This window comes from Silurus meridionalis, chromosome 3 (genome assembly GCF_014805685.1).
Source record: "Silurus meridionalis isolate SWU-2019-XX chromosome 3, ASM1480568v1, whole genome shotgun sequence".
Lineage (NCBI taxonomy): Eukaryota > Metazoa > Chordata > Actinopteri > Siluriformes > Siluridae > Silurus > Silurus meridionalis.
In genome coordinates, this window is record NC_060886.1 from 33,305,448 (window position 1) to 33,318,780 (window position 13,333).

The window sequence follows — 13,333 nt, forward strand, 5'->3', positions numbered from 1 at the left end:
GACTTAGACTCTCCTGAGACGACTCATGAGCTGGTGTCCTGCTATAGATGCTAAATGTTGCTTTTTACTGTTTTAGATTTGCTGTAGAGCTACTGTAGTTTCAGATTTATCCTCATGGTTTTGTCATTTCAGGGAGCATCTGAACTCATGATCTGTGAAATTGTTGTTGTTTAGGTTTAGGATTATTAATTTACTTAAAATAAACTTAAAAATAGGCAAGATATGAATTCTCACATTACAGAGATCAGTGAGGTGTAAATAATATTTACATGAATGTGACTGTGAATAGTTTCATTTCTCCCAGAATAGAACAGAAACTTCACCAGATGTTCAACTTCCTTCAGTCAAACTCACTGAAGCACAACACACACTGAATCTGCAGCTAATCCCACTCTCTCATCACACTGATCATCACTATTAACTCCAATAAAAGAAACACACAACGTCCAAAACTCAGCTTTATTTCAGCAAAACTACAGGAAGAGCAACAGGACAGTGAACAGAGTAAATCAGCACTAAGAGTGCACTGGCTTGTGCAACCCTATTGGCTGGGTTTTTCCTATCGATCTGTCTAATTTATATATCCATCTTCCTGCTAGTCTGTATTAACAGTTTTTTCTGGCTTTTTATTTGTCTGTCTTTCCCACTATTAGGTAACCATCTACTTATTTATTCTTTATGTCTGTGTTTGAAATACAAAGGGGAATAATTATTTTATTATTGTTTTGATTTCTAATGAAAATGAAGTCACTGTCAGAAGTGGGATTGAAACCCACGCCTCCATGTGGAGACCAGAACACTCAGTTTCCTGGAAGGTACAGAACCTTGAGTCTGGCACCTTAGACCGCTCGGCCATCCTGACATACAAGCATGTGTTTCTTATCCCCTTAGTGTCTGAAAATACTATTTTTACAAGTTTCTGTCTACTTGTTTGTCTTACCTATCCTTCTTTTTGTGTTTCTTATCTATCTACATCAGTCTTATCTGGTTTTCTGTCTGAATGCATAAATATGCCTGCTCATCTTTCCTATCAATCTATTGATCTCTCTAATTTATATATCCATCTGCCTGAAAATAAAGTTACTGTCAGAAGTGGGATTTTAACCCATGCCTCCATGTGGAGACCAGAACACTCAGTTTCCTGGAATGTATTGAACCTTGAGTCTGGTACTTTTCAAATATTACTCTGTCTGTCTGTCTGTCTATCTGTCTGTCTGTCTGTCTATCTGTCTGTCCACCCAGCCATCTGTTTGTCTACCTTTTTGTCTATCTATCTGCCTGTCAGGCTTATATTTTTTTCTGAATGCCTTTCTGACTGCTTGTCTTTCCTATCTACCATGCTGTCTGTCTGTCTGTCTGTCTGTCTGTCTGTCTGTCTGTCTATCTATCTATCTATCTATCATCTATCTATCTATCTATCTATCTATCTATCTATCTATCTATCTATCTATCTATCTATCTATTTTTATAGCTGAGCAAATAAAAGACATGGTGAATAAACGTGTGTTGCACTGGAGGATTAATTTCGCCTCTTTTATATTTATTTATTTATTTATTTATATTTTATTTAAAAATGATCAAACAGAAATGTTTTATACAAAAAAACTAATTAAAATTTTTGTTACATAATGAATGTATCCAGGCAGAACAACAACCATATAGAACACAAGCAGAGAAAAGATGATGATCAGGAATGTCTCTGTTCTCAGTCATGTTTACATCACTGACTCCCTCTGTCTCATCCACGTTAACCCCAAACTCTTGTTGCCTTCTGACTGCTTATTGTTGACTTCGTAAACTAGTCTACATCTGTGGTGTGAGAGCCAAACAGAAAATTGCCATTGGTTTCCCTTTGATGCATAAAGCCACAGTGGCCTTAAGGCAGAACCTTGCGTAGTCATGGCTAAGTGGGTAAGGTGACGGATTTGAAATCCATTGGGGTTTTCCTGCACCATGTTAAAATCTTGCCTACTACGTTTGTGATCTTCGTTTCTTACAAATTTCCCACAGATTGTTCTGACAGAACACAGCTCTTTAACACTGCAGCAGAACTATTTTAAGTCAACCCTGTAGATAATTAAACCGCAAACAAAATACGTCTGCTACATTTGCGTGTTCAAGTCTTCTGTTGCTTGTTTGATACTGAAATATTTTGGCAAAATTTCACTGAATATCGAAGACTCATCCAAATGCTTGAGCATGTCCCTGTGACACACCAGTCTAGCTTTCATTTGACATCACTGGCTTGAACACTTGTTTTGTTATCATGATAGTTAAGCACGGTCTCTTATTTGAACAGAATCTGGTTCCAGGAATGGCACAAAAGTGTGCAGCTGTGTGGCTAAATCTGTGTGTAAATAAAGTGCAAAGGGAAAAGAATGCAATGTCTTATCTGCTAGTATCCTCAGATTCCTTATTTTTTGTTTCTATAGTGGCATTTTATCTTAATAATTCAATTAGGAGATGGATCATTGATTAACCATGACACTCTTATTTACAGCGTTTGTGAAAGAAAAAGTGTCACATAAAAGTAAAAGGACAGATTTCGCAACAATGCTGTACAGAGTACACTGATGTGCATAATCCAGTCCTTTATTGTGTTCTGAAAATAAGCTTAGTATGTGTGTTTTGGACCTATCTGGTTGTTCGGAGAAATAAATACAAATCATTACTTTTTGACTAAAAAATACTAAACTTGACAAACTAAAAGAAAAACTATGTGCAGAGAAGGATAACCTTTGTATTCTATTCGACAAGAGCTCGTTAGACTGTTTAACATAGAGCTAAAACAAGTACCTTTTGACTAGCATTTACAGCGACCCCCGATCTCGATGGATCTAGGCTTTGGACCCGCTGATTAAATTCTGCAATTTTACGGAAGGAGATTTGACCAAATTTATAAAGTGGCAGCGGTGGGATTCGAACCCACGCCTCCAAAGAGAATGGAGCCTAAATCCAGCGCCTTAGACCACTCGGCCACGCTACCAGTAGTTAAGCTCCGAGATAGGACTGCCAGCTTGTGGAGGAGATGCTGTTGCGGCATGCACAAAACACGCTTAACAAAAGACTTTTGTTTGAGAACAAAGTGATACAAAAACACACAACAGGCTGTGCAGAATTGGCAGTCCATTGCATTTCCCTCTGATTGTCAACAATCATCCACATATAATAACTGGATTCAGACGCAAGTTTTTTTGCCACTGTCGTTTTGCCACAGCTGTGACGATCTATTCCAATTCTATTTTAATTTGCATCTGTAAAAATAGCCTTATGTCTGATAAAATATTCTTAGTTCTGCAACTTTATTGTATAAGTTTTCCTTTATATTCCTCCATATACTGTCTTTTAAATCTTTAAACGTGTGCAACCAATATTCATTTGCAACAGGTCTCTTAAAAACAGGGTCTCTAAAAAGGCAATAAAACATTTTCACAGAACGTTTTGAAAGCAAACAATTTTCCTCCAAGACTCACATTCACATCTTTTCTTCTTCATCCTTCCATGTTTTCAATTCTTTTTAGACATTCTTGAGGTATAGAGTTCTTGATTACATCTTATGTATTTTCTATTCCTGTCTGCCAAAATCCTCCTTTGCCTCCTCCATTATGTCCACAATGTATTGTGTTGGTAAAAACCCCTCTTTGAATTCATATAAAACATCTCTTACTTTCATAATACCCACATCCCACCATTTCTTAAAGAATATCTCTTTCTCCTGATTTAAAATGCCATTGTTTAAGAATAAAGGTTGATTTAAAATGTTCTCTCTTCCTTGTGGATTAAAATGTACATGAGATAAAAATGCAGGCCCTCAACAGTTCTTTATAAAAGTCTGGCAACCCCTCCGTCATCCAATTTTTTGTTTTCATCCACAGTATTTTGTCTCCACGATTGAAGTTGCTACACTTATTTAAGAAAAAACCCATTGTTGCTTTCCATGCCGCCTTGTTTTCTTCATCCATGTATTTTTTTTTTACATTTTCACCCTCAGACTGTTTTTTCTTTGTTCCACATCCATTAACTCCAGTCCTCCCTTCTCTATTGCTCCTATTAAGGTGTTGTATGCAATTCTTGCGGGTTTCCCTTCCCATTAATAATTTAAAAAAACATTTTTTTTCAGACTTTTTTCTGCCCACAACGGCATAGATGATGTGTATAAAATGTACCACAGTTTAGAAATCATTAAGATGTTAAGAACTAAAACTTTCCCTTTTAGTGTTAATGTTCCCATTTTCCAAAATATCAACCTCCTTTCAATCCCGCCTAATATTTCCTCCCACATTGTTTCTTCTGCTTTCTTTTTATCCCTCCCCATTAAAACTCCTAAAATCTTTATTTCTTTTGCTTCCATAAAAGTAAAATGCTCTGTTTAAACCGCTGCCCTTCCGAATCTCATGTACACCGTTTTATCCTTCTCTTATTGATCTGGTTATTTTAAAACACTGTGTTAAAAACACATTACATTAAATTTTTGTTACTGCACCTTTGTATTAGATCCTAATCCATTTAATAAAATGTTCTCCAAACCCAAACCTCTTTAAAACGTCAAATAAGAAATTATGTTCCACCCTGTCAAACGCTTTCTCAAAGTCTAAACTGATAATAAAACCATCTTTATTCTGCTCACGCATGTATCTTATTGTATCTTTTATACTAATTTTTGTGTCTGCTATATCTCTTCCTTTTACACCGTACACTTGGTTAGTTTTAATGGCGAATCACGTCGAGGTCATGGTTGCTGGACTCCACCTTTTGGCCTTTATTAGCAGCTGCTCTATCTTTCATTGTCCAATGTGGAGACTTTGAATTTGTCCAAAGTGTAGTCTGTCTCATCAAATAAACATTAGTACATTATAACCCTCTTATAACATGTTACCAAACTTTGTCAATTTGCTCTAGCTGAAAAAAAGATAACTCTGCAAATAGTGACTAAGATGTATTCACAATTCAAGTTTCAGTGACACCTCAAATAATGTCACAGTCAAAGTATGTTTGAACCAATGATATTTGCATGGGAGGATCATGGCAATATCTTTTGGGTTCAAACAAAGACGACTATTGTCAGAGCCATTGGTTGGTCAAAATAAACACCATAAAGGATGCTTACCACAGTGAGACTAAACCATAATTTGCTAATGTATGGGTAAGACTTGTAAAGCATGTGGAAATGTCAGAGCCTGTACTCTCTGCAAGAAAAAAAATCTCATAAAATTTTGACGTCAAGGGAAGAGTCAAACAAGCTTTGGATTATCACCACCAAGAATTAGTCAGTTGGCTTTAACGCCGAACAGGGACTTGAACCCTGGACCCTCAGATTAAAAGTCTGATGCTCTACCGACTGAGCTATCCGGGCTCTGCTCATGTAACTGCTTCGAACCTAGAACAGTTGCGACACCTGGCCTCAATAAAATACTTGTCTCTGTGCTGGCTCAGAGGGCGAATCTCAGGAGTTTCTTAAATATTTTCCAATAGTTTAATGTGCCTTTTTGCAAGACGCCCACCATGAAGTTTATCTCCTTTTCATGTCCAACAGCAGTATTCAAGGATGCAGGCTAGATGAAAAATGTGACTATGTATAACTCACATAAAAAGCACCTTAAAAGCTCCTTTGCCAATCTTTGTCCATAGTCTTATATATAGCATTTGCTTTTTGCAAACTAACTTTACATTTCATCACTGACCAAATGACTGACACTGAGTTCATTATTTCACTGTATAGTGTAACAGATTGTTTCCTTTACATATGAAATGTAACTGTTGAATCTTACTTACACCAACAATCAGGGACTTGAAATGCGGAAAATGTCAGAGCCTGCAACCTGACCGTCAGACTCAATTTGTCATTACAACCGCGATGAGATAAATGCAAAGCCTTCTCTGGGCCATGAGGCTGGTTAAAACAGCCCCTCGGACCTCAATAATAACAACAATGCTGTGTCTGACTAAATCAGAAGGTTACGTGTTTGAATCACGTCATGATTGCTGGATGCTTGCTTTTGGCCTTTATTAGCAGTTGCTCTATCTTTGATTGTCCAATGTAGACTTTGAATTTGTCCAAAGTGTAGTCTGTCTCATCAAATAAACATTAGTACATTATAACCCTCCTATAACATGTTACCAAACTTTGTCAATTTGCTCTAGCTGAAAAAAAGATAACTCTGCAAATAGTGACTAAGATGTATTCACAATTCAAGTTTCAGTGACACCTCAAATAATGTCACAGTCAAAGTATGTTTGAACCAATGATATTTGCATGGGAGGATCATGGCAATATCTTTTGGGTTCAAACAAAGACGACTATTGTCAGAGCCATTGGTTGGTCAAAATAAACACCATAAAGGATGCTTACCACAGTGAGACTAAACCATAATTTGCTAATGTATGGGTAAGACTTGTAAAGCATGTGGAAATGTCAGAGCCTGTACTCTCTGCAAGAAAAAAAATCTCATAAAATTTTGACGTCAAGGGAAGAGTCAAACAAGCTTTGGATTATCCCACCACCAAGAATTAGTCAGCCGTTGGCTTTTTAACGCCCGAACAGGGACTTGAACCCTGGACCCTCAGATTAAAAGTGTGATGCTATACCGACTGAGCTATCCGGGCTCTGCTCAAGTAACTGCTTCGAACCTAGAACAGTTGCGACACCTGGCCTCAATAAAATACTTGTCTCTGTGCTTGCTCAGAGGGCGAATCTCAGGAGTTTCTTAAATATTTTTCCAATAGTTTAATGTGCCTTTTTTGCAAGACGCCCACCATGAAGTTTATCTCCTTTTTCATGTCCAACAGCAGTATTCAAGGAAGCAGGCAAGTTGAAAAATGTGACTATGTATAACTCACATAAAAAGCACCTTAAAAGCTCCTTTGCCAATCTTTGTCCATAGTCTTATATATAGCATTTGCTTTTTGCAAACTAACTTTACATTTCATCACTGACCAAATGACTGACACTGAGTTCATTATTTCATTGTATAGTGTAACAGATTGTTTCCTTTACATATGAAATGTAACTGCTGAATCTTACTTACACCAACAATCAGGGTCTTGAAATGCGGAAAATGTCAGAGCCTGCAACCTGACCGTCAGACTCAATTTGTCATTACAACCGCGATGAGATAAATGCAAAGCCTTCTCTGGGCCATGAGGCTGGTTAAAACAGCCCCTCGGACCTCATGGCACAACGGTAGCGTGTCTGACTCCAAATCAGAAGGTTACGTGTTTGAATCACGTCATGATTGCTGGATGCTTGCTTTTTGGCCTTTATTAGCAGTTGCTCTATCTTTGATTGTCCAATGTGGAGACTTTGAATTTGTCCAAAGTGTAGTCTGTCTCATAAAATAAACATTAGTACATTATAACCCTCCTATAACATGTTACCAAACTTTGTCAATTTGCTCTAGCTGAAAAAAAGATAACTCTGCAAATAGTGACTAAGATGTATTCACAATTCAAGTTTCAGTGACACCTCAAATAATGTCACCGTCAAAGTATGTGAACTAATGATATTTGCATGGGAGGATCATGGCAATATCTTTTGGGTTCAAACTAAGACAACTATTGCCAGAGCCATTGGTTGGTCAAAATGAACACCATAAAGGATGCTTTCAAAGTGAGACTAAACCATAATTTGCTAATGTATGGGTAAGACTTGTAAAGCATGTAAACGTCAGAGCCTGTACTCTGTGCAAGAAAAAATCTCATAAAATTTTGACGTCAAGGGAAGATTCAAACAAGCTTTGGATTATCCCACCACCAAGAATCAGCCAGCCGTTGGCTTTTTAACGACTGAACAGGGGCTTGAACCCTGGACCCTCAGATTAATATAAAGTGTGGGTTTGGTCATATGAGGGGATTTCAGTCAGCATCAGGGGGTAATTTTGCTGGTGTCGGCATAAAGACTAACAGCAGTGTGTAAGAGCAGTGTCTCTGTTGTGTTACAGCTCCATCACCACTTTAATCTCATAAGGAGCGTGAGACTGAGAGGAACCACCACATCCAGAGTCCACCCACATCCAGCTCAAGTTCCAGCTGTGGAGGAGAAATCAGCTGCAGCTCAAGTTCCAGTTGTGGAGGAGAAACCAGTAAAGTTTAAAATCCAGTTAAAGCTTCTTCAGCATCTGTGAGTAAATTACAGATCTACAAGGACACTACATAACAACACACACACACACACACACACACACACACACACACACACACACACACACACACACTATATTTAGTAGTTATAATTGGGGATTATTTTAGTAATCGAGTTTTCTACCAATTACTCCATCGTTTATTTGAGTAATTGGATATAAGACGGGTCTCTTAAAATGAACAAGTAATTTGTGTCCTTTTTAGACAAAAAATTTTTATTGCTTAAATTGCACTCTGTGAAAACTAAACCCATTTAGAGCATTCAATTTGCATATTACATCAAAATGCAAATACAAATATATAAATAAAAAATCATAAATGAACTCTGACTTTTTCTCGTAAACATCCAACATTTCTGGTGCCTCCACCGGTAACCATGTTGTGGGTCTGAAGTTAACTTGGAAAATTTTTTTTTTTTTATGTACGGCTTAATAAGGACGACCAGATTCGGTGTAATTGGCCAGAAAGGTGTCACCAAGATGAATAGAAACCTTTGCCATCTCAGTGCACCAGTGCAAAAGCTTTTTATTGCCCAATGTGGGGAAGGAATTAAATACGCTGAGATTAAGAATCTCACGCTCTACGCCCAGCACATCATTTAATTCTCCACATCACATGGACTTCATGCAAAACACACGCCAGCTACTGACTGGCAGTTTAAGAATAACCAGAGCCGAATGTGGTTTATCCAAAAAACTAAAGGAGACTCCAAAGACAGGTCTCTGTGCCGCAATCGATTACAGCAATGGCCTGTTATCCATAATGTCAGTAGTTCAAACCCATCCAGACCTGTGGTGGCTTAAGTTAAACTCTAAAGTGCTGCTGAGCTTCATGATCATCTCTACTGAACATAAGTGGAGGACTGAGTGATTGTTGCTGGCAGGTGGTGCGTCTGGGAAAAATGCTTTGAGGGTTTGTTCTTGAGTCAGTGCAGTTCGGAAGGTGTTTGCAAAAATGATGTTTGATGTCTGATTTTCCGACTGAGAGCTCGCCGTCCTGTTCCATAAAAGTGAGGTTTTTAACGTGCTGACACGTGTAGTTACGTTCCTGTTGAAAACGATATATAAAATATAAAGACAATATCTGCTGCTGTGATGGCCCGAGAGGTAAAGGCATTAGACTCGAACCCACATATTGCTATTGGTACAATGAAGTTCAAGAGGAAGTGAACCCTGTATAGCAATTATGTTGGAAACTGGATTATCTGCACTTCTTTTGTGCTTAAAGAATTGTGCTGTGCTCAGCAGGAAAACTCAATGGGACTCAAACTGTCTTGTGTTTAATGGTGAGAAAAGTGCCAAAGTCTGTCAGAGACACTTTCAGTTCTAAATGTTTCTTTTAGGTGAAATTGTAGACAAGTCAAGACATTGCAGCCGGCTTCATCACTGCTGCGATGGCAGTGGTTAAGGCGTTGGACTTGAAATCCAATGGGGTTTCCCCACGCAGGTTCAAATCCTGCTCACAGCGTTTCATCAATGTGTGATAGTGTTTTATTGTTTAGTCTTTACTGTGTGAAGTGAACGATGTACAGAAGTGTTTCAGCATAGAAGAAACGTTAGAAACAAACATAATCTGTTTTACTTGAGGTGAAAGTTGTTTTGCTGGGACGAGGAGGAAGTCCATTAGAACTCACATTATCTCTTTAGGAAACATGATTCATCTTGTGCTTTCTACAAGATCAAAAAGGTTCAAAAAGATCTTGTGAAACTTCTTGTTTCAAAAGAATGTTTCATATCACTTGACTTCTGCCCAAACTTTGTCAATTTGCTCTAGCTGAAAAAAAAGATAACTCTGCAAATTGTGACTAATATGTATTCACAATTCAAGTTTCAGTGACACCTCAAATAATGTCACCGTCAAAGTATGTGTGAACTAATGATATTTGCATGGGAGGATCATGGCAATATCTTTTGGGTTCAAACTAAGACAACTATTGCCAGAGCCATTGGTTGGTCAAAATGAACACCATAAAGGATGCTTTCCAAAGTGAGACTAAACCATAATTTGCTAATGTATGGGTAAGACTTGTAAAGCATGTGTAAACGTCAGAGCCTGTACTCTGTGCAAGAAAAAAAATCTCATAAAATTTTGACGTCAAGGGAAGATTCAAACAAGCTTTGGATTATCCCACCACCAAGAATCAGCCAGCCGTTGGCTTTTTAACGACTGAACAGGGACTTGAACCCTGGACCCTCAGATTAATAAAAAGTGTGGGTTTGGTCATATGAGGGGATTTCAGTCAGCATCAGGGTGTAATTTTGCTGGTGTCGGCATAAAGACTAACAGCAGTGTGTAAGAGCAGTGTCTCTGTTGTGTTACAGCTCCATCACCACTTTAATCTCATAAGGAGCGTGAGACTGAGAGGAACCACCACATCCAGAGTCCACCCACATCCAGCTCAAGTTCCAGCTGTGGAGGAGAAATCAGCTGCAGCTCAAGTTCCAGTTGTGGAGGAGAAACCAGTAAAGTTTAAAATCCAGTTAAAGCTTCTTCAGCATCTGTGAGTAAATTACAGATCTACAAGGACACTACATAACAACACACACACACACACACACACACACACACACACACACACACACACACACACTATATTTAGTAGTTATAATTGGGGATTATTTTAGTAATCGAGTTTTCTACCAATTACTCCATCGTTTATTTGAGTAATTGGATATAAGACGGTCTCTTAAAATGAACAAGTAATTTGTGTCCTTTTTAGACAAAAAATTTTTATTGCTTAAATTGCACTCTGTGAAAACTAAACCCATTTAGAGCATTCAATTTGCATATTACATCAAAATGCAAATACAAATATATAAATAAAAAATCATAAATGAACTCTGACTTTTTCTCGTAAACATCCAACATTTCTGGTGCCTCCACCGGTAACCATGTTGTGGGTCTGAAGTTAACTTGGAAAATTTTTTTTTTTTTATGTACGGCTTAATAAGGACGACCAGATTCGGCGGTGTTCGTCAGAAAGGTGTCACCAAGATGAATAGAAACCTTTGCCATCTCAGTGCACCAGTGCAAAAGCTTTTTATTGCCCAATGTGGGGAAGGAATTAAATACGCTGAGATTAAGAATCTCACGCGCTCGCCAGCACATCATTTAATTCTCCACATCACATGGACTTCATGCAAAACACACGCCAGCTACTGACTGGCAGTTTAAGAATAACCAGAGCCGAATGTGGTTTATCCAAAAAACTAAAGGAGACTCCAAAGACAGGTCTCTGTGCCGCAATCGATTACAGCAATGGCCTGTTATCCATAATGTCAGTAGTTCAAACCCATCCAGACCTGTGGTGGCTTAAGTTAAACTCTAAAGTGCTGCTGAGCTTCATGATCATCTCTACTGAACATAAGTGGAGGACTGAGTGATTGTTGCTGGCAGGTGGTGCGTCTGGGAAAAATGCTTTGAGGGTTTGTTCTTGAGTCAGTGCAGTTCGGAAGGTGTTTGCAAAAATGATGTTTGATGTCTGATTTTCCGACTGAGAGCTCGCCGTCCTGTTCCGCAAAAGTGAGGTTTTTAACGTGCTGACACGTGTAGTTACGTTCCTGTTGAAAAACGATATATAAAATATAAAAGACAATATCTGCTGCTGTGATGGCCCGAGAGGTAAAGGCATTAGACTCGAACCCACATATTGCTATTGGTACAATGAAGTTCAAGAGGAAGTGAACCCTGTATAGCAATTATGTTGGAAACTGGATTATCTGCACTTCTTTTGTGCTTAAAGAATTGTGCTGTGCTCAGCAGGAAAACTCAATGGGACTCAAACTGTCTTGTGTTTAATGGTGAGAAAAGTGCCAAAGTCTGTCAGAGACACTTTCAGTTCTAAATGTTTCTTTTTAGGTGAAATTGTAGACAAGTCAAGACATTGCAGCCGGCTTCATCACTGCTGCGATGGCCGAGTGGTTAAGGCGTTGGACTTGAAATCCAATGGGGTTTCCCCACGCAGGTTCAAATCCTGCTCACAGCGTTTCATCAATGTGTGATAGTGTTTTATTGTTTAGTCTTTACTGTGTGAAGTGAACGATGTACAGAAGTGTTTCAGCATAGAAGAAACGTTAGAAACAAACATAATCTGTTTTACTTGAGGTGAAAGTTGTTTTGCTGGGACGAGGAGGAAGTCCATTAGAACTCACATTATCTCTTTAGGAAACATGATTCATCTTGTGCTTTCTACAAGATCAAAAAGGTTCAAAAAGATCTTGTGAAACTTCTTGTTTCAAAAGAATGTTTCATATCACTTGACTTCTGCCCTCAGACTCTCACTAGTGTACAGAGATGATTGTGGATTAAACATATTAATGTGTGAATGTTAGATTTTGCAATGTTTCTTCTTATTTAGATCTGTAAAAAATACCAAGACTGAAAGGTAAATAAAACCTGTTTTCCACACTCTTTATTGTTCTTTTACCAGGTCGTAAGTGTTCCACCTGCTGCAAGTGTTCCACCTGCTTTACTCCACTCCTACTGCTGTAGCGCCCTCTACCTCCACCCCCACCATTATACAGCCTGCACTTACATTATCACTGCTCATTCATTATTTTCATATTTCAGTATTTACTCCACACACAATTATCTCTGGAACGTCCCCAAAGCCTTTTATAGTCATATTGTCTTTTATTGAATAGAAGATTATTTGTGTTTTCTGCAAAAGGGAAATCAGATCTTTACATTTCCAGCACATGTGTGATTTTACATGAATGTCAGTCTGTTCTGTCGCCTCTCTTTTTTAGTTTACAAAGTCACGGTTTGGTGAATCCTTCAGCAACAATTCAGCAGCCAAACCTAATGTAAATGTACCAATGCAGATTCCTGTCATTTAAAAAGATCTTCATATGTAATTATCATCATCATTATTATGCTAAAGATCATAATATACAATATGTGTCTTTACAGCCTGGTAGTCAAAGTTCATCTCCTTCAGCCAGTCCTTCATCTGCATCCAGACCTGCTGTTTCTTCCAGTTCTGCTCCTTTAACCATTTCTTCCTGGTGTTTTGAGTCACTCAGAGACTTGATATTATTTTACCATTTATTTTGTGGATTTACTACTATTATAATCTATAGTTATTTATCATTAGGTTGTTGTTTCAGACCCAATTAGGATCATTTTTTAAATCTTTGTACTTGATTATATCTATTGTTAATTAACCTTTATTAATATATACATTGATTTGTAATAT

General features: G+C 38.0%; 5 non-coding genes across 5 annotated transcripts; 1 reads left to right on the forward strand and 4 right to left on the reverse strand.

Moving 5' to 3' along the window:
- Window positions 1-751: 751 nt before the first annotated feature.
- trnal-caa lies at window positions 752-862 on the reverse strand. Its single transcript has 2 exons — window positions 825-862; window positions 752-797 (listed from the first exon to the last, which is right to left on the reverse strand). It is a non-coding gene; the product is annotated as a tRNA-Leu (tRNA).
- Window positions 863-2,904: 2,042 nt separating this feature from the next.
- trnal-uag lies at window positions 2,905-2,986 on the reverse strand. The gene has a single exon. It is a non-coding gene; the product is annotated as a tRNA-Leu (tRNA).
- Window positions 2,987-5,279: 2,293 nt separating this feature from the next.
- trnak-uuu lies at window positions 5,280-5,353 on the reverse strand. The gene has a single exon. It is a non-coding gene; the product is annotated as a tRNA-Lys (tRNA).
- A 1,177-nt stretch (window positions 5,354-6,530) lies between these two features.
- trnak-uuu lies at window positions 6,531-6,603 on the reverse strand. The gene has a single exon. It is a non-coding gene; the product is annotated as a tRNA-Lys (tRNA).
- A 5,436-nt stretch (window positions 6,604-12,039) lies between these two features.
- On the forward strand, window positions 12,040-12,121 carry trnas-uga. The gene has a single exon. It is a non-coding gene; the product is annotated as a tRNA-Ser (tRNA).
- The last annotated feature ends 1,212 nt before the right edge of the window (window positions 12,122-13,333 follow it).